This window comes from Pristiophorus japonicus, chromosome 1 (assembly GCF_044704955.1).
Source record: "Pristiophorus japonicus isolate sPriJap1 chromosome 1, sPriJap1.hap1, whole genome shotgun sequence".
NCBI lineage: Eukaryota > Metazoa > Chordata > Chondrichthyes > Pristiophoridae > Pristiophorus > Pristiophorus japonicus.
In genome coordinates, this window is record NC_091977.1 from 510,190,793 (window position 1) to 510,213,310 (window position 22,518).

Here is a 22,518-nt window from a genome sequence, read left to right on the forward strand (position 1 = left end):
CCCAGAAGTTACTGTTTTTGGAAGAAGTACTTCATGATCCATATTTATTGTACATTTTTTAAAAAGTAATGGAGTTTAAGATGACTGCAATCTGAATGTTTGTTTCAATCCAATGGTGTTGCTAATAGAATATGCTTAGGTTTGTGAGCACTAATTCTAGATTTTTGTTTTCTGAAAAGATGATGGGCGGAAAGACTGCAAGGTATGAAATAAATAATAGTTTCTGAAATGAGCCGCCATGCAACATTTTTAGCAAATGCCCGTCGCTTTGGGACTTTTTAACAATGAAATGGAAAACAAAACTTTTCATGTATGGTGTTGCTTTTGCACTCTTGGTAGTTTCTGCTGGGAAATAATGGGCACTGCTCTGCAGCTTTTGTTGTATTATAGTTTTTATATAAGTTCCTGGCTCTGCAAAGTGGATATAATGTAGGTATGTTATGGATTCAAACTGCAGTGATGTAAACAGAAAAATAATTATTCTTTGATTCCAGCTCTTAGATGACTCTTGAACGTCATAACAATGCTGCAACCTGTGGATGTGCAGATGGACTATCAGTGTGCCTATGACTATAGGAATTGATCTGGCAATTTAATTAAATTTGGAACTTTTAATGCCCACATTATATGATACATCTTTAAATAGATTTATGTTTAAAAATGTACATTATACACAATATGGACTATCCACTAGTAAGAGAATTGTGTGTTTTTCTGTAATTTCGTTTTCTTTCACAGTCCCAACCTATCCATCAATGATTTTGCAGCCCTGTGGAGAGAACGCAAGACATTTGCAATAGTAATGATAGTAATGACGGGAAAGGAAGTAAATTTGTCTGACCTTGTACCCTGCATACGCACGCTGATAGTTACACTGGCTCATCCCCAGAATTGAGGGCTTGGCAGCATTGTTTGTTTATAATATTCAAACACATTTCTTATAGTCTGCAGCATGTTGTACATCTTGTGGTCTTTAGATAAGGAGAGTAACTTTTTAAATCAAAGACCCAGCAAACTATCAAGATTTCGCAAGTTCTGTCAGAATAATTAATTTGAATAACTTGAATTGTCATTGTCGGTACATTGAGTTCCTGCATTCATTAAATGACACTTTTGTGGTGTTTGAATAGTGTTTCTTCTAAAAATAATCTCTTTTGTACAGATGAGCATCCAGAGGTTACTTAACTAAGTTTATATTCATTCTCTGGTCTTTATTCAGTGCAATAGTAATGTATCAGATGTTTTATTTGGGATTATGTTCGGGTTGGTTTGCAGTAGAAAATAGATGCTTAGATTGTTAACTGGAATTAAATGCTAATGGCGCTCACCGTTATTTATGGGTACATAGTACAGCAACTTCAGGCGAGGAGCAGATGCGTGGTTAAATGGGAATATCCAAAGTAGCGTCCAAGTTGTGCCCACTCCATTGTTAGCATCGCGAAAACACAACGCTTCCTTAGTCTCTCCCCTCTCCGTTACTTTAGGAACTTGCTTTACTTGCCCATAATTGTCTACCAAACTCGCCACAGAAAGTTAAGTCACGTCATTACAGCCTTTTAATGATGTGATAAGTGTTAATGACTGGCTATCAACCTCTCTGGCACCGCGCATTAACTATTATAAGTGTGGAGTCTCATTCCTTCAGGTCATTCCCGGCATTCCTTCAGCATGCCGGGAGATCTGAGATGCAGTAATTGTGACCATTTTTTTTTTTAAAAAGGGAGACAAGTCCGACTGTGGCAACTACAGAGGAATCTTCCTGTTGTCAGCCACTGGGAAAATCATTGCTAGAATCCTCCTCAACCGTCTTCTTCCCGTGGCTGAGGAGCTCCTCCGGAATCACAATGCGGATTCCATCCACTACGGGGTACAACGGACATGATCTTTATGGCACGAAAACTGCAAGAGAAATGCAGGGAGCAGCACCAACCCTTGTATATGACCGCCTTTGACACTGTCCGTGAGGGACTATGGAGCGTCCTCCTTTGCTTCGGCTGTCCCCAAAAGTTGTCGCTATCCTCCGCCTGCTCCACGACGACATGCAAGCCGTGATCCTGACTAACAGATCCACCGCAGGCACAATTCACATCGGGACCGAGGTCAAGCAGGACTGCGTCATCGCGCCAACCCTCTTAATTTTCCTCGGTGCAATGCTCCACCTCACGCTCAAGTTGAAATAAACTACAGAACCAGTGGGAACTTGTTCAACCTTCGTCGCCTCCAGGCTAGATCCAAGACCATTCCATTCTCTGTCATTGAATTATAGTACGCAGACGACGCTTGTGTCTGCGCACATTGAGAGGCTAAACTCCAAGCCATCATCAACATCTTCACCGAGGCATACGAAAGCATGGGCCTTACACTAAACATCCATAAGACAAAGGTCCTCCACCTACCTGATCCCGCCACACAGCACTGCCCCCCCAGTCATCAAGATCCACGGCGTGGCCTTGCACAATGTGGACCACTTTCCATACCTCGGGAGCCTATTATTAGCGAGGACAGACATCGACAACGAGGTTTAACACCGCCTCCAGTGCTCCAGTGCAGCCTTTGGTCGCCTGAGGAAGAGTGTTTGAAGATCAGGCCCTCAAATCTGGCACCAATCTTATGGTCTACAGGACTGTAGTGATACCCACCCTCCTGTATGGCTGAGACGTGGACCATGTACAATAGACACCTCAAATTGCTGGAGAAATACCACCAACGATGTCTCCACAAGATCCTGCAAATCCCTTGGGAGGATAGACGAACCAACGTCATTGTTCTTGATCAGGCCAATAATCCCCAGCATCGTAGCACTGACACTCGACTAGCTCTGTTGGGCGGGCCACATTGTTCACGTGCCCGACAAGCAAGCGCTCTACTCGGAACTCTGACACGGCAAGTGAGCCCCATGTAGGTGAAGGACACCCTCAAAGCTTCCTTGATAAAGTGCAACATCCCCACCAACACCGAGGAGACCCTGGCCAAAGAGCACCCTAAGTGGAGGAAAAGCATCCGAGAGGGCACTGAGCACCTCTAGTCTCGTCGCCAAGCGCAGGCAGTGGAACCAGACTCCCCCACCCACCCTTTCCTCTAACGACTGACTGTCCCACCTGTGACAGAGACTGTAATTCTCGTATTGGACTGTTCAGTGACCTAAGAACTCACTTTGAGTGGAAGCAAGTCTTCCTCAATTTCAAGAGTCTGCCAAGATGATGATAATGATGGAGTCTCATTCCTTCAGGTTTTGAATTTTTTGGGGGGGAGATTTTAAAAAGGGTCTAACTATTTGTTCTGCACTTTTTTTGACCAACAGGCGACAAGCTCCGCCCCCTATCAAGCTCCGCGCCTCCCTCCTGGCCAAATTATGGCGGGGGGGAGGGAAGGGGCCACGAGTCGGAGGGCCTGGGGCCCGCAAGAGAGAGGCTGGGTGGAGAGTTAGAGAGGAGGGGGGAGGGAGGGAAGGAAGGAGAGAGAGGCACAAGGTTGGGGTGGGTGGGGATTGGAATGGAGAGAGGGAACTCTGGAAAGACGGATCACGTTTTTCCAACCCTCTACAAGGGACAATATTGAAGTGGATAATATCCAGAAGTCACGACACTCACTGTTCACTTCATACCCAATAAACCTGTTAACAATCCATACACAATACCCCATCTATTGGGGGGGTAGATGATGCACTTGCACTTGCACTTGGGTAAGGCACTTTGACTGTGGGAGGCATGGACTGAGGTAAGGCACTTTGGCTGGGGAAGGCATACATCTGGACTGGGTGGGGTAAGGCAGTTCAGTTGCTGTCATCTGGGGAGCTCTGTCCTCTGTCGCTCCAGGAAGTCAAAGTGGATCGAGTTACGATTTGCAAAGTCAGTGAAACCTTGGGATGGGCGGATCCAGTGACACATTCCTGTGAAACTTCAGGGTGTGGTTTATCCTCCAAGTGGACCAATCAGAAATAAGGGGTGGAGCCTGTAGCCATTTTTGCAGTACAAATAAGTGTGTTCTTTTAAAAATGTAATTCTTTTATTTCTGTCATTTTTTTCTTTCTCTCTCAATCCAATCTGTCTTTCCCTCTCTTTCTATTTTTCTTTTGGTACCTGATTTGACTGAATTCAATACCTTTAATTCACCCTCCTTCTAGGTCCTTTCTGTACTTATTTCCCAATTCTTTAATCTCATTTGACCCCGAGATGAGCTTCCGAACACATCTTTTCCATCACCAACACCGCCTACTTCCACCTCCGTAACATCACCCGTCTCTGCCCCTGCTTCAGCTCATCTACTGAAACCTTCACCCATGCCCTTAACTCGAGACTTGAGTGGCTGATCTTTCATCTTTCACCTGCCAAAAGCTTTAACTCATCCAAAACTCTGCCCATATCGTAACTCTCACCAAGCCCCGTTCACCTATCACCCTGTGCTCGCTAACCTACATTTGCTCTTGGTCTGGGGATGCCTCTATTTTAATAATTTTCATCCTTGTATTCAAATTCCTCCATAGCCTTTCGCTCCCTATCTTTTTAACCTCCTCCTGCCCTCCAAGATCTCTGCATTCCTCCAATTCTAGTCTCTTGCGCATTCCCAATTTTAATCGCTCCAGCATTGGCGACCGTGTCTTCAGTTGTCTGGCACCTAGGCTCTGTAATTCTTTCCCTAAGCCTCTCTGCCTCTCCTTTTAAGTCGCTCCTTAAAACCTAGCTCTTCGACTAATCCTTTGGTCACGCGTCCTAAATCTCCTTGATCGGCTCAATGTCAAATTTTGTTAATTGCTCTTGTGAAGCACCGTCTGATGTTTAACTACATTAAAGGTGCTATGTAATTGAAAATTGTTGTAAGGGCAGACAAAAACAATTACTGCTACAGGCTGTCTTTTACATTTGAATCATGCTTAACCTTCTGAATAAAAGTGAATATTGTATAGTTAATATTCTAAATGCAGCGAATAGAGCTTTGAAGTGGTTTATTCTAACTTTTAGTTTGTAAAGAGTTACACCCATCTAGCTTGTAATGATGGAAACGCACAGTAGCACATTAAGTTTTAATTTGCGATAGTGTAGTCTGCCTACGGTAAAAGAAGCTGTTACAGCTTTTAACTCATGACCCAGAACACTGTTGTTCTGACGTACATTATAAGATCTCTGCTTCCTCTTGCCTCCCTTAAAGGCCCCACAGATGTAGGTGGCTGTGGTCTTTAGGGAGAAGGTTCACAATAGAGCTGGTTTGCTGTAATGTATAAATTTGATCAGTTTCCTGCTTGGCTTGCAGCACAATAGATCTGGCTGCTTGGATCTGAACTTCAGCCAGCAGGCAAAACTTCCTGCCCCGTGCTCACCATCCTGGCTTATTTCCCCCACAGCTGTCTGGCCTTGATTTTTGGCTAATGTCCCAGAAGAATCTGTCCTGGGACTGAAAATGGTATAACTGCAGCTGACAGGTGGAGATCAAGCTAAAGTTAATTATTGCCGCTCAGTTCTAGACAGGTAGAATCTCCAGTAGTTTAGCAGTACTCCTGAGGATATAATTTTTTTTTAACCTAGAAACTCTATTCTCCAAATTGCAGACCTAATGAAACCTATTTGTTTTCTAGTTCTATTTGTGTGGCCATGTGTTAAAGCATCCTTGGGCGGGGCAGGGGGGGCGAGGACGGAAAAGGAAGAAAGTTGTAAAGCTCAGCTTGTAGAAAAATAATTTGTTATAAAGTTGATTGTTTTGAATGCAGTCAAAATTCTGTTTTACTTTTAACCAGCTGTCTTTACAAGTTACATAATTCCAATACCAGTAGGAAAAAAAATACCTTCAAACCACAAGAAACCATTCATGAAACATTTTAATTTTCCAAAAATGTGAATTATTGACTGGTAGCCTTGGAGTGATTTGGGATTTTTTTTGGCTATGTGGGATATTTTCGGCAGTCTTAAGATGTGAACAAGAAAATACATCCTATTTGTTCTTCAATTGGAATTGGAGCCACGGTGGTAGATAATGGGATTATGGGGTTAAAAATACCATGGGCTGGAATTTGATCAAAAACCGCCCCAAAACCCACTAAGATTATTCAATTAAGAACGGCAGAAGAGTGATTTTTAAAAAATGGGGGAAAAATCCGCCCGGTGGGAAAAATCGTTCCACGTGGATTCTCGGCGGAAAACGCAATCTTGGTCAAATTGGGCGGTATTTAGTCCGAGTTGGGCCTAGGGAGGGAGGAGAAAACACAATTTTTCAAAAAATCAAACATCGGAAAACATTTATAGGACCCTTTTCCAGTGAATCGCTGCAACCTTTCACATACCTTTTTTTGCAGGGTTTCATACCTACCGCCAATCGAAGGGCTGCTCCAGCTGGTTTTTCCTGGGTGGTGTTTTTTTTCAGCAACTATGGAACACCGCTACTACCAAACTCGGGTGGAAGCGGTTTCTTAAGTGTTGCCACCAGCGGTCCGCTCCCCAGCGGTATTTCAAAACCACTGGCGGAACACTTTGATCAGACTCTTACCGGGTGGTTTACCGCCAGAAATGCTGACCAAATTCCAGCCCATAATCTTTGCCCGATTTCCTGCCCTTGTATCTTTCCAGTTATATTTATCCTGAGGCTGAAGGGGAATTCATGCCCACTCTACGCTTGTGCTCCTTGTGGCTAGCTAAGAACAAGAATGACTTAGTAAAGATTGGATTTCCCCCTTTTCCCCCCTCCATTTAATAGCACAGCTCAGATTGGGAATTCAGTGTATTGACAGAAGTTGAATTTTGGCCTCATATCTTCAGGATGCCATATTAAATATTGTTATGTGTTGAATTTAAATATGCTCCTTAACCTAATTAGGATTAAAGGAAATAGAATATAAATTGTTTGGACATTATCTGTGATGTGGAAATGTTTATTTAGTAGTTCTTATAATATTTCAGTCTTTCCTCAAATCTATTTTCTCATTCTGGTGAATTTTTGTTGTACACCTGTGACTTAAAACAGCCTTTCTATAATGGCTGCACAGTACTCCAATTGGCCTAACCATCATCTTGCTAAAGTTTTTAACTAACTGTCAAACCATTTAACAATTTTGTATCTAAGGATACCAATCCATTACTCAAGGTATTGTACATGGGGAGTCAAGACCAGGTAAGGTGAAGTGGATGGGGGATTTTTGGACCAGGACATGCACACTCAATTTAATCCCCATTTAAAAAGTCCTATATATTATGCCCTTACTTAGATTTAGTATTATTTATAAATGAATTGGAAACCTTGGGGAAATGAGAGAAGTAAAGGAGTAAGTTGGAGCATAGTGATTTCTATGTCATATAGGCTGTGGCGTTTGAACATGCAAACCTGGTGCCACCTCTGGTTGGAGGGCATAATTACATCAATCACTTAATGAGCAGTTCGCTCCCTAACAAATAGTAGCTGTAGCATTTTTATGGTTGATATTAAGCTTTGTTTGCTATTCATTATAATAGAAAGTAATAAATAGTTATAACTGCTGTGCAAAACAAAGATACAAGTCATTTTCTTGCATAGTGGCTCCTTTTTTTCTCTGTCACCGCTACAGAAGAATTCAGTCCTGGCTAAATACCTTTAGAGGTTCCAGACAGACTCCATGATTTGAAAAAGGCAGCCTGATAAATACCTTCAAACCAGTTATCAAGACCCAATGATATTAAATAACTTGTTAAATGCAAAGGGAGCTGTTATTTAAAAGTATGTTTGAACAAATTCCACAAGATGTTTGTATTTTGTTTGGATGGCTTGGCCTCCTTCCTTACATAACTGCTCAACAACAACCAGCGACAAATTGTCAAGTTAAACTGGTACCTAATATTTGAGAGTGAAGCTGGTGTTTAACCCCTTATGTACCAACAATCAAGCAATATTGTGCTGAATCATGGATAAAAGATCACTAGACTGATTCCTGGGATGAGGGGGGGTCATCCTATGAGGAGAGGTTGAGTAGACTAGGCCTTTATTCCTCAGAGTTTAGAAGAATGAGAGGTGATCTCATTGAAACATAACATCCTTAAAAGGCTTGGCAGGGTGGATGCTGCAAGGATATTTCCCCTGGCTGGAGAGCCTAGAACTAGGGTTCACAGTCTCCGAATAAGGAGTCGACCATTTAGGACTGAGATGAGGAGAAATTTCTTCAAAGTGTTGTGAATCTTTGGAATTCTCTACCCCAGAGAGCTGTCGATATACAGCTGTTGAGCATATTCAAGCCTGAGATTGATTAGATTTTTGAATATTAAGGGAATCAAGGGATACGTGGAGAGTGTGGGAAGGTGGAGTTGAGGTAAAAGATCAGCCATGATCTTATTGAATGGCCTCCTACTCCTATTTCTTACATTCATAAAAATGCTTCATTATTTGTCATAAACAAAAATGGTCATTATTATAATCTGTTCTTTAACTACGTGTTTATTTTTTTTGAAGTCCAGGAAACATGCATGTTGGTAGGTATGATATACCAGATTGGAGGAAAACACATGTTTAGTGAGAAGGGGGAGTTGGTTGGTTCTTGGAATATAAAAATTACAATGACTAATAATTAGAAAATTCCTCTCTGATTCCAGAACAGTAAATAGTAAATTAATTTCCCTTAATAAATGAAATTTGTTTTGCTTCTAAGCAACAGTATTCTTTCAGCAATGTTTACATCTCTTGGAAAGTGGGAGGGGTGGGTTTACACCGCATCCTCTTGATGGCCAGTATTTTTGTGGTCTAAAATTTATCTTATTGAAAAATATATCTTACCTAAGATAATGTCACAAAATTGGTGGATTGCTTGTTTTCTTAAGATATATGCCAGAAACCGCAAACAAGTTCTTCGAAAATAAAGAATTGTTAAATTATTTACGCACTGCAGCTGTAAGAACACATTTAATATTTTTTGAAAGGAACTCCTTTGGAATTTGAAATATAAATAATAACCGGAGATGGGTGTTGAAACACTGTTTCTATCTCTCTTTCCTTCTGGCACTCTCTGCTTGACTTGTTTTCTGAAAATACAACTTTTATGTAAAACATCAGCTGAAAGATAATTGAAATGCTGTTCTACACGGAGACACAATTTTATTTTTCCATGAGAAAACTTAAGATTATTGTTGTAAAATTAGAGGATGACCAAAACCAAGCAAAGATAAACAACCAGTATTGTCGTAGAAATTTTCCTGCACTTTGATTTGGTTTTTCTCCTTTTATTTGTAAGCATTCATGACCGACCATTCTTGAGCGGTTGATTTCATAAGTCCTTGGTAGTTTTGCAGCAGTAATTTTCCTTGTTTTGATTGATACATTCCTCACCTCTTCAGGTCTGACCCGCTGCTGTTTTATGTCAGCCAGTCAACAAAGTGTAACAGAATGTAAGTGTTACACTTGTGCTGTTTTATTGATGGATTAAAAACATGGAGAATTGTGTAGCAATAAATATCTCTCAAAGTTGAATGTACCAAAATTGGAAGCCAAGCAAATAATGAAGAACAGTGTAACTAGTTTAAGAAGGATGTGGGGTCTAGGTAACTGAAGTAGCAGTTGCAGTTCAATATGGATAACTATAAAATGATTAGTGTGTGGGTCGGGGGAAGGAATCGTTTGCTGCTCAAGAAAGCGATCTAGCGGTTATAGTGCATCTATAAAACTGATCCAGTTTTTTTTAAACCACAAGTCCTGGGATGCATTCAGATGGATAGAGTACAAATCTGAAGAGGTTCTACTGTTGCTATAGATATCATTGGTTATGTTTCCATTGAGAGTACTATGTGCATTGCTGGTCACCTAATCATCGGAGTCAGGTTGCCCTTGAAAGATTGCAAAGGTGAGCAACAAAGATTATTCTACATAAGTTGTGAGGAAGAGGTTCAGATTATTTTACTTGAAAAGACAACCTTGAGGTAATCTAATTGAACTTTTAAAGATTATAAAGGGGATTTACAAAAATTACAATTCTGCTTCAGCCCCACTGTGTTGGATACTGTGTCTAGTTGAGAACAGTCAGTTAATCATACAATTCAGTATATTATTATGCCAAAGTACTGAGGCTTATGTTAATGTAAAGGGCACTTGCGACGATTGTAAATTCCAATACATAATGGGCACCAGGACCCTGTAGCTGCTGTGTTGCAGTGCTGCATTCTTCTGATTGGTTCTACAGCTATCTGTTAAACATGCTGACCCACAGTGGCAACAGTGTGACTTCTGGGGTCAAAGCTTAGTATCCTGTGATCACACACAGGATCTGTGAACAACAACAAAATATGTCTGAGAGCTCAGGAATGCACCATCTACAAAGAGTTGAGCAGGAGAAGATAGAATTCAGGAATAAGCTGTGAAGCTGGGAAACAAAGACTGTAGAGTGGAGAGATCCAAGCTTGAGAGGTACTGTAGCAAAATAGTCCACTGTGAGTCTTGAATTAGAACAAGTCAAAGGAAAGGAAATTAAGGAGTGACTGAAATTGGACTTGAGTACAAGGGAAGAAAGTGGAGACAAAGGAGTATGGTAAAGAGGGGAAATGTCATAAATCTATGATGCAAATTGCTCAAGTTTCACGCCAATACCTTATTACTAAGTATTACAGTTAAGATATTTTTCTTGACCTCCGTTATGTATATTGGTAATTTAGTGGTATGGACAGAAGGCTCCTATGGTGTAAAGAACTGCATTGGCTCCTCCGTGAAAGGCTTGGAGATCGAGACAGAGAGCAATGAAGCAGCAGTGATTCAGGTTCAGGCTTGTTGCCATTGTGGACATGAGCTCACAAGCCTTACATAAGAACATAAGAAATAGGAACAGGGGTAGGCCATACAGCCCCTTGAGCCTGCTCCGCCATTCAATAAGATCATGGTTGATCTGATCATGGACTCCGCTGCACTTCCCCGTCCGCTCCCCATAAGCCTTTATCCCCTTATCGTTTAAGAAACTGTCTATTTCTGTCTTAAATTTATTCAATGTCCCAGCTTCCTCAGCTCTCTGAGGCAGCGAATTCCACAGATTTACAACCCTCAGAGAAGAAATGTCCCCTCATCTCTGTTTTAAATGGGCAGCCCCTTATTCTAAGATCATGCCCTCTAGTTCTAGTCACCCTCCATCAGTGGAAACATCCTCTCTGCATCCACCTTGTCAAGCCCCTCATAACCTTATACGTTTCGATAAGATCACCTCTCATTCTTCTGAATTCCAATGAGTAGAGGCCCAACCTACTCAACCTTTTCTCATAATTCAACCCTCTCATCCCCGAAATCAACCTAGCGAACCACCTTTGAACTGCCTCCAAAGCAAGTATATCCTTTCGTAAATATGGAAACCCAAACTGCATGCAGTATTCCAGGTGTGGCCTCACCAATACCTTGTACAGCTGTAGTAAGACTTCCCTGCTTTTATACTCCATCCCCTTTGCAATAAAGGCCAAGATACCATTGGCCTTCCTGATCACTTGCTGTACCTGCATACTATCCTTTTGTGTTTCATCCACACGTACCCCCCAGGTCCCGCTGTACTGCGGCACTTTGCAATCTTTCTCCATTTAAATAATAATTTGCTCTTTGATTTTTTTTTTCTGCCAAAGTGTATGACCTCTCACTTTCCAACATTATACTCCATCTGCCACTCACTTAGCCTGTCTATGTCCTTTTGCAGATTTGTTGTCTTCCTCACACATTGCTTTTCCTCCCATCTTTGTATCTCAGCAAACTTGGCTACATTACACTCAGTCCCTTCTTCCAAGTCGTTAATATTGATTGTAAATAGTTGGGGTCCCAGCACTGATCCCTGTGGCACCCCACTAGTTACTGGTTGCCAACCAGAGAATGAACCATTTATCCCGACTCTCTGTTCTATGTTAGTTAGCCAATCCTCTATCCATGCTAATATTACCCCCAATCCCGTGAACTTTTATCTTGTGCAGTAACCTTTTATGTGGCACCTTGTCAAATGGTTTCTGGAAGTCCAAATACACCACATCCACTGGTTCCCCTTTATCCACCTGAACCTGAATCACTGCTGCTTCATTGCTCTCTTTCCCCTTCATCAGAACTGGAGTGTGTTCGGAAAGAACATATTCTTAACAAGCACTGAAAGGGGGAGGGGAAGAAAGAATAAAAGGGAAGGTCTGTGATAGATTGGAAGACAGGAGAGATTAGAGACAAACGGGATGATGGCCCAAATTCAAATGGTAATGCCAGGAGTTAGAAAAACATTAGTTAAGATAGGGTGTGAATGGTGGGATAATGACCAAATGCCATTCGAGACAAGGGGAAAAACGAAAGCAAAAAACACGGATCTATGCGTCACCAAATCTTTGTATTTTAATGTATTTGCATCTTTGCTACCATATTACTTCTGTTGTATACTGATGATGAAATTTTTTCTACAATAAGTTTTCCTTTGGGCTGCCCAAGTTATCGTTCCGAAGTTGGGTCACTTGGAAAGTGTCAGTATTCGCACTTGGTCCCCAGACAGGGTAGCTTGAAAACTATTGACAAAAGTTCTGCAGTCATGTATGTGGTGGTGGAGTGCCTTTTGAAAAGTACTAAAGAATACAAAGCTTAATGCTGAAACATGGGAACTTACATGGATCCTATAGTTTTATGTCCACACCTCTAATGTTATTTTATGCTACAAGTCTACCTCCAACAGCAAGAGTGCAGTTTGAGGCAGTCTATGATGTAAGTAACTTGTTTTGGACAGCTGCTGCGATTGCTTATATTACAATAGTGACTACACTTCAAAAGTAGTTCATTGGCTGTCCAGCGCTTTGGAACATCCTGAGGACATGAAGAAAACTTTATAAATACAAGTTCTTTTTTTTTCTTATTTGGACATGAATAAACTAATGGTCTTGATGTAATTTTGGAGTGCATATAGAAAAGTCATGCATTCCTGAATAATGTTGAGTGTGGTCATGTATAGCTGGTGAACAGTGTTTTTGTATTCTACCTGGTGCTTTTCAATTTTTTTTCAGTTTCTAACTGTAAAATGCAGTCATTGCCTATTTATGAGCTTCATTTGTAATTTTTCAATGAACCCAGAGAGTTACCTCAAGAAATGCAAATACCAGCACCATTGCATTTTATTTCTAGTGAAACTGTCCCTCCCTGTTAAGTGATGGGAAACCGCACAGCAGAATTAAATCATCATATCAGTCGGGTGTGGCAACAGAAGACAAGAGGCAAGCCTGCCAAGGGAAAAATGAAAGACAGGCTTCGAGATAGATGAGCACATTCACAGCTGAGGCGTAGATATAGATGAGTCTTGTAACATACTCTTTATTATTTATTTGCATGCGTATACTATATTGTACACAATTAAATATTCTTGTCAAGTAATTGAACATTGAAATGAAAGAGAAATTGTGTTTAATCTGCCCTGTTTTATACTGAAGCAGATATGGCAGCTTTGGGGTATTGCACATACATGAGATCCATACGTTTAGATTCCTGCAAGCTAGACCTGTTGTTTACATGTTCAGTCACCTGAGAACTCACTGAGTGGAAGCAAGTCTTCCTCGATTTTTGAGGGACTGCCTATGATGATTTACATAACTGTTCTTGCCTTTGAATTTTCTTTCTTTCCCAAAATCATTGGCTTACTGAGGTACAGATGCAGTGTGCCGCTCACTCTGTTTACCCAAGTTACTGTTATGCCTGTGTGAGTCTCAGTACAAGGACCAGTAGACTGATCCAGTCCTCAACTGGTGTACTCATGTATTTACTTCCAGTAAGAGTTGCTGTGTAGCAATCATGAGGGGGGACCCTGATTAAACTTTCTCTTCCCTATCGAGGCGCTGTAGCTAATTGCAATGCCCTTGCTGTATGTATATAAGTATGCGTTTGTGCGCATGGAATTTCAGTATGCAATGAGCTGCTTCTCTTTCACCACATGTACAATTTACATCCACCACGCAATGTTAAATATAAGTACCCATTACTAAATATTAACCTGGAGATGGCACATTTTCGCAATCTCATTTACTGTTGTAAGAAAACATGTTGTAAAATATTGGCATGCAAAGCGTTGAGAGTTTGAAACTCCCTACTAGATCTATGTTGAGAACAAGTGAAAAAAACTACAGAAGGCATGTAGAGTAAGTGGAAGACACTTAAAGCTTGACCCAACTTTTGTGAAACTTCATTGTTCGACAAAGCTCATGTCCACACTGTGAGGGAATACTAATTAGTCATGTTTGTCAGGCTGTAGAGAAAGTTTATCTATAGAATAGTACAAAGCTTTTCAAACAGCACGTTGGAGGTTTCTCTATTGCACAGAAGTACCCACCCATAAGAGCATCCATGTGGCCAGGCTGTCCATTCTGAATGTCTGGACTAAGATTTGCTAGCAATTAAGCCAGAACACTCTGCTTTTATCAGCAGTACAAAAAGTGTACCTTGACAGGTTAGAATGTTCAAGCTTCATGCACTGCTTCTCCTGCCTGTGAAGCTCTTAAATCATGTGATTTACCCAGGAACTCTTCCCTTGCATTGAGAAAATTAAAAAATGCTGAATTAGTCATTACATGTTGAGTCACAGGAAATCTGACTTGCACCTTGGTAATCCACTGATTAAAAAAAATATATATAGGTCAAGAAGAAGGGGATGTGTAATAAACATTTCACCAGTAACGTCCATATCCCAAGGATTAATATATATATATTAATCCTTGGGATATGGACGTTACTGGTAACACCCCCCATCTTCTTGACCTATTGCAGTCTGCAGCAGTTTTATGCAACTGAGGGCAGCTAAGAGTCAACCACGTTCATGTGGGACTGAATTACACATACGACGGACTGAGCAAGGATGACTGCTTTCCTTCCTTAAAGGGCATTAATTAATCAGTTGGGTTTTTACAACAATTCGATAGCTTTATGGTCACTTTTATTGATTCTGCAATTGTGCCTTGACTGTGATAAAATTCATGAAACACATTTGTGTTACACTTGCCTCTGTGCAACTTGTTATGCCATCTCGAAGAAAAAGGCGTGCATTTATTCCATATCACATTTCTTTGTACTATCTTGAAGCACATGAAATAATGAATTACTTCACTTGAGTGCACTGACTCTTAAGTAGGCAAGAAGATGCTCTAGCAGTCTTTAGGTAAGCTTTGACATTTCTGAACTGAGCCACCAGATGGGGTGAAGAAAAACTGTTGAAGATGGTTTGTGCCCCAGAAGCTTCTAACCTGTGAACTAGTCTTGAGGATTACAGCCATGAAAAAGTCTATGAACTTATGTTACATGATCAATAGAAATAATTTGAAGAATCCAAATGAAAGGTTGGTACATGATCTGTAAAAAGTCCCAACAGGGAACATTGTCAGCAGCCTGCAATGTAAAGGGATCAATGTGGCGAACCATCCGATGTAGTTTTTATGCTCTTCCAAGGGCAGCACGATGATTGACATGGCAACTTTCGCATTTATTTGGAATCAACATCTTTTCTCGCCATGAACGGGCCTGCTTGTAGCTTTCTGTTTGTTGATCCGCAGAGACGACTTCCAGATATTGGGGAAGGACTGCAGTCTTGATTCTCAACTTTCAAGCCACTGCCGATTGAGCATGGTTTGGTGCTGTTGAATCCACTACATACTGTAACTGAAATCTGTTTCACTCAACGGTTCTAGGCCCTCCTGAAAAAGGATAGGGTGGTCATTTCCATCAGAACATTATTGCTCAAGCTTTTCAACTATGTTTTGAAATGTGTAATGAAATTGCAATCTGTTGATAAAAATTACACTAGATCTTAAGTTGCTTCAAAATGCACCCCCCTCCCCTCCCCCCACTAACTTAGCAGAGAGTGGTTTCCTTTTTATGAATGACTTGGGCAGACTCAACCCATGTAGAGTTCCGGGCATTGTCTTCCCTATTTGTGTGTTTATCAGCAATGGGAGTAAACTCCTTTTTCTGGTTTGTTGAATGACATGTTCCAGAACTTGTACCAAAATGAGTAACACACTGTTCTGTCAAAGGGTTGGACTGCTCTAGGTGCTGGCATTCGGCCAGAGCAACTAGACCTTACAGATTTGTGCTACAGCCAACTGAATGGCTGCTCAGTTCCCCACTGAGGCGGCCTCTTTTTTTTTTCTCCCTAAGCTGTCATTTGAGATTGCTAATTGGACACAGACTTTGCATAGGCAAACATTGACTTGCAGGAAATACATGGTTTGGGGTTTATCTGAGTAGTAAAGGGAAGATCCGAAGCTTTCGGATAAGCTGAGACAGGGAAAGAACATCTCCGTGCAGCTGCACAGTGTGATTTGTCAGTTTTCGCTGGCTTGCCAGATGAGGTATTCGTGCGTTCATTGTGTGCGTATATTTTATCAAAAGTTTTTGAAAACCACATTGTTTGTGTTCAGACTGTCAAAGCAAAAAACTTTGGGAAGTTTGTGAATCTTTCTCTGCTGATCAGGGGATACTCCAAGAAAATGTCAACAAGATTTTACGGCTATTGAGCAGGAAGTAATCACTACATTTTGCCACTCAGTAAGTTTATTTTTGTTCCACATTTAAAAGGCTTGGTTAAGTACATTTTGCATTAGAGATCGGTGTGCTAAGCGAGAATTCTAATTCAAGGATTGATGTTGACTATTGAGATTTAAACATGAAATAGGTAAGTACAGTATTACAATTGGTGTGGGTAAACTATCTATTAATGTAGGAACACTTGATACTGCAGCCAGTTGCTAAACTGTCTCCTGGTTGTTATTTGTTATACTGTGCTGAGCCTTCACTCCTCCCTGTCTGCTAACTTTAAAAGACTTGCCAAATGTAACAACTGTATAACATAAAAGTAGTTCTTAAGTATTGGTGTACATTCTTGTTAAATTTCAACGAAGTAATGCTTTTCCATTTCAACAGTGAAGGGAAAATTCACATGGAAAATATGCGCATATCTGTGCATGCATGTATATATATATATATATATATATTGAAAAGTATTTCAAACTTAACATACAAGTATTTTGATATAAATTCCAACTCTGTCTAACTGCTGCATGAACATGTGCATGTGAGAAATGGTGCAAGACTCTCTTCCCTACCCAAAACAGCAATACTTCATTAAACAGTAACAGTCATCTTCTGAAGGTCACATTTAATGTGAATTTAGGGAGGCTATTGGAAAATGTATACATACTTTGATTTTATTATGGAATATGAGAGAGTGCCATCAAAATAATTTTTAAAGGATACATTTCCTAAAACTTTACTATTTGTTGATTAGTTTCCATACATTATAATTCAGTTTGCATGGACATTGAAGACCCTAATATGTAGTGGGCCCACAATTAAAATGTTTTAATTTCATTTCAGAAGTCATTGCAACCTTTTTTTTCCCAAAATCGATTAGAAAGAATGCTTCCTTTAACCATTTGAGTGAACAAGTATGCCAACAGAATTCAGCAGACGAGGACAAAGGGTTTAATTAGGAGGGGGAAAATAGAGTATGAGAAGAAGCTTGCTGGGAACATAAAAACTGACTGCAAAAGCTTCTATAGATATGTGAAGAGAAAAAGATTAGTGAAGTCAAACATAGTCAGAATCAGATAAATTTATAATGGGGAACAAAGAAATGGCAGACCAATTGAACAAATACTTTGGTTCTGTCTTCACGAAGGAAGACACAAATAACATTTCGGAAATACTAGGGGACCGAGGGCTAGCGAGAAGGAGGAACTGAAGGAAATCCTTATTAGGCAGAAAATTGTGTTGGGGAAATTGATGGGATTGAAGGCCGATAAATACCCAGGGCCTGATAATCTGCATCCCAGAGTACTTAAGGAAGTGGTCCTGGAAATAGTGGAGGCATTGGTGATCATTTTCCAACAGTTGATCGACTCTGGATCAGTTCCTATGGACTGGAAGGTAGCTAATGAAACACCACTTTTTAAGAAATGAGGGAGAGAGAAAACGGGGAATTATAGACTGGTTAGCCTGACATCAGTAGTGGGGAAAATGTTGGAATCAATTTTTAAAGATGAAATAGCAGCGCATTTGGAAAGCAGTGACAGGATTGGTCCAAGTCACCATGGATTTATTAAAATGGAAATCATGCTTGACAAATCTTCTAGAATTTTTTGAGGATGTAACTAGCCGAGTGGACAAGGGAGAACCAGTGGATGTGGTGTATTTGGACTTTCAAAAGGCTTTTGACAAGATCCCACACAAGAGATTGGTGTGCAAAATTAAAGCACATGGTATTGGGGGTAATGTATTGACGTGGATAGAGAACTGGTTGGCAGGCAGGAAGCAGAGAGTCGGGATAAATGGGTCATTTTCAGAATGGCAGGCAGTGACTAGTGGGTTGCCACAGGGCTCCGTGCTGGGACCCCAGCTATTTACAATATACATCAATGATTTAGATGAAGGAATTGAGTGTAATATCTCCAAGTTTGCAGATGACACTAAGCTGGGTGGTGATGTGAGCTGTGAGGAGGATGCTAAGAGGCTGCAGGGTGACTTTGACAGGTTAGGTGAGTGGGCAAATGCATGGCAGATGAAGTATAATGTGGATAAATGTGAGGTTATCCACTTTGGTGGCAAAAACATGAAGGCAGAATATTATCTGAATGGCGGCAGATTAGGAAAAGGGGAGGTGCAACGAGACCTGGGTGTCGTGGTACATCAGTCCTTGAAGATTGGCATGCAGGTGCATCAGGCAGTGAAGAAGGCAAATAGTATGTTGGCCTTCATAGCTCGGGGATTTGAGTATAGGAGCAGGGAGGTCTTGCTGCAGCAGTACAGGGCCTTGGTGAGGCCTCACCTGGAATATTGTGTTCAGCTTTGGTCCCCTAATCTGAGGAAGGACGTGCAGCGAAGGTTCACCAGACTGATTCCCGGGATGGTAGGACTGACATATGAAGAGAGACTGGATCGACTGGGCCTGTATTCACTGGAGTTTAGAAGAATGAGAGGGGATCTCATAGAAACATATAAAATTCTGACTGGACTGGACAGGTTAGATGCAGGAAGAATGTTCCCGATGTTGGGGAAGTCCAGAACCAGGGGTCACAGTCTAAGGATAAGGGGTAAGCCATTTAGGACCGAGATGAGGAGAAATTTCTTCACTCAGAATTGTTAACCTGTGGAATTCAGTTACAAAAATCTTTATGTACTTTCTGGTTTTTCACCACAGCAACCTTCTTGAAAATGGAAATTTAAAAATGCAAGGCTGGCAGTGGGGGGAAGCAGCTGGGATGTGCTATGAGCTAGTACACTGTTCAACCTCCAGAACTTGGAGTTAAATCTCGTATACAGATCTGTTCTCTCTGCTGACTGAGGGACTGTGAAATGAGTTTAAACATTTCTGTCCCCCCAAATTTCCTCATCTGTATATTTTTATATATACCCATAAATCTCCTGCAACATCACCCATGGGGCATCAAGCCCCAAGTATAGATCTTGGGCCCTGTGGCATTAGTGGGGAGATGATAATTGGACCAGGGTGTGCAGATAGCAGTCTGTCCCCATTCTAAAGCTGTATATTCTGTCTTTATGTTAATGTAAAATGTTTGATTTCATATTATTTATAGTTAAATATAAAAACTTGGGCAGTTTGAGAATCAGAGTTGGTTGAAGCATAGATATTTCTCTACTACAGACTGAAGAGTTGGAAGATACAACACTGCAGTGCGAAGATGCTGCCACTGGACAGTGTAATTACAGTGTGACAGGGTACATAGTCTGTTTCCATTGATAAATGTATACATAGGAACTTATAATGGAAAGGTTGACCCAAAAGTGTGACAAAAATATCACAGGAAGTAAGGTGCAGTTTCAATTGTCCTATTTTTTTTTTTTCCTTTACTACCCTATAGACTTTTCCAAAATTTAGTTCTTGTACTGGTTGTCAAATTAATTACCAGTAATGCAGGGGAGGTCCAAGAATTTTGCCTTCAAGAAATGCTCAAGTGCATACTGTGTAGCCTTAGAGGTCTTTAATTTGTATATACTTTATGTTGCTAATTTTGGTATTCTGAATTGTGAATTATTCATAAATAATCAGTGCTAAGAATGGATAAACCTCCAGATCGATAAAACAAACACATAAGAAATATATAAGCCCAAAAAGGATGAAGTGTCTTGGCTTCAAGGGCCAAATTGCCAGACTTAAAGGGTTACATAGATTTCGCATCACAGAAACCTGTCATTTGGCCCAACTGGTCCATGCTAGTGTTTATGCTGCACATGAGCCATAGGACTTAACATAAGAGCATAAGAAGCATGAACAGGCCACATGGTCTCTTGAGCCCGCTCCGCCATTTAACACAATCATGACTGATCCGATCATGAACTCTGGTCCACTTCCCTGCCCGCTCCCCACAACCCCTTACTCCCTTATCGGTTAAGAAACTGTCTATCTCTGTCTTAAATTTATTCAAAGACCCTGCTTCCACAGCTCTCTGAGGCAGCAAATTCCATAGATTTACATGTTGTATCATGGGCACCCTACCCTAATGTGAATTCATGTCCTCTGAACTACTTTAATTGGTTTACTTTGAATTAATATACAGGGTTTTCCATATCATTGCCATAGAATATTTTATATATCTGAGGTCATCGCCTTTCTAGACTGTAGCACTTTAGCTTCTTTCTCTTAGCTTATCGCTTTTTGCACTTGGAATCAGCCTCGATAGTCTCTGCACCTTCTCCAACAATTGTATTTTTGTTATGTGGTGACCAAAACTGAACACATTACTGCAAGTGAACTCTGCCCAGTACATTGTGAAGCCTCAGCATAATCTCAAAATTCCTTGTACTCTGGCTGTATGTTCCAACATTCTGTTAAGTATTTTTGCTTTGCCACAGTTGTCTAGACATTAAAAGTGATGATTATACACTCCCTCCCATACTACTTTCATTTAAACTCCCTCCTCCAATGCAATCCCATTCATTGTGTATACTTATGATGCATGTTTGTCAACCAGTGTGCAAAACTTTACATTAACAATAGTACAGCCATCCTTCCTAAACCTCTCCACTTCCCCCTCCTCATTTTTAAGACCGTCCTTAAAACCCACAACTTTGAACATGCTTTTAGTCATCCCTCCATCTCCTCCTTTGGCTCAGCAGTCTTTTTTGCCTTGTAGATTATTAAAAATCCCATTAAATGTGCTTATGCAAATGCCAAAATACTACTATCAGAATATTTTGGTCAATAATGACTTGTATTTATGTAGTGCCTTTAACATAGAAAAATGTCCCAAAGTGTTTCGCTGAGATGTAAAGGGGAATAAAAGAAGACATTGAAATAAGGGAGGAGATATTGGGTGAGGGTGGCAAAAAGCTGGGCCAATCTGATGGGCTTTATGGTGGGTCTTAAAGGAGAACAGGCAGTTGGAGAGGCTGAGGGCTTTAGCAAGAAATTCCCTGGTGCCGAGGTGGCTGAAGATAAGGGGGGGGAGGAAGAATGCAGAATGAGGCTCATCCCTAGTTGTCCGGAAGGCATTAAGAATCAACCACATTGTATGGGATGGGTTTCACTTGTAGGCCAGACCGGGTAGAGGTGGTGGGTTCCCTTTCCTTAAAGATCGTGAACCAGTTAGATTTTTATAACAGTACTGCAGATGTCGTGGTAATTTTCTGGTATCTGGCCACAAATTAGCAGATTTATTGAATTCAGTTTCCCCAGTTCCCCAGAAATACAAGCTGCAAATTACAAAGAATCCACTAAAATCATTGAGGGATTTCAACACTGAATAGCTAATCAAGTACCATAACCATAGGCTACTGAGGTTGCAGCTGGAAGTTATGAAGAGATGAGTTTTTAATTTGAGTCATTGGGGGACAGAGTCGATATAGACCAGCAAAAATCAGGTGGTGGGTGAACAGGACTTGGTGGGATAAGATTTTAGATGAGTTTAAGTTTAGAGGATGGGAAACTAGCCAGGCGAGCATTGGAATGGTCGAGTCTGGAGGTAATTGACCTGGATGAGGTTTGAGTGGCAGATGGGCTGGGTAAGGGCAGAGAGGGACAATGTTATGCAGTTGGAAGTAGGCAAGCTTTGTAATGGAGAGTATAGAGGTTTGGGATCTAATGGGGATGCCCAGGTTGCAAAAAGTCTGTTTCGGCCTGAGACAGTGGCAGGGGATGGGGTTGGTGTCCTCTTGAACAGTGATGTACTGTATGTATGCCCTGGTACCTTAGTTAAAAAGTAACTGAACAATGAGTCACCTAGTGGTCTCCAAGTTCACCATCTAAATCCTCCAGGATGTTTAGTTTTTGCTGGTGCTTGTGACAATTGATGAAAATAACTAAACTTCTCTGAGGTGATACTGGCAAGCTGTCCTTCAGACCAAAAATAGAGGAGGGGTATGTGTTGTTGTGCTGGCATTGAGATATGCTATGTGATATTTTTGTGGTTGAGTGAGGGAATCGAAGAACAGATGGTATTAGATTTGGGAGGAGTCTAGCTTTATTTTTCCCCCAACCGCCTAAGTAATCTACTCTGACATCCAATGTGGCTTCTTCAAAAGAAGTCGAGGGATTTAATTTCTTGGCCTTTCTCTAGTTTGGATCTGTTCCATTTTATTATGTGCCATCTGACCTGTAACTACAAC

General features: G+C 40.9%; 1 protein-coding gene across 7 annotated transcripts in view; it reads left to right on the plus strand.

The window, feature by feature from the left end:
* The window catches only part of LOC139277271 (protein tyrosine phosphatase type IVA 3-like), a 149,194-nt gene that overhangs the window by 60,371 nt on the left and 66,305 nt on the right, over positions 1-22,518 (plus strand). Inside the window, exon 1 of one of the 7 annotated variants that reach the window (XM_070895568.1) lies at positions 16,110-16,247. The exons of 5 other annotated variants lie outside the window; for them this stretch is intronic. The gene's annotated coding sequence lies outside the window, so the exon portion shown is untranslated. Of the gene's footprint in view, positions 1-16,109; positions 16,248-16,277; positions 16,444-22,518 lie in introns of those variants that run through there. One more of the 7 variants, XM_070895527.1, reaches the window with a different exon arrangement.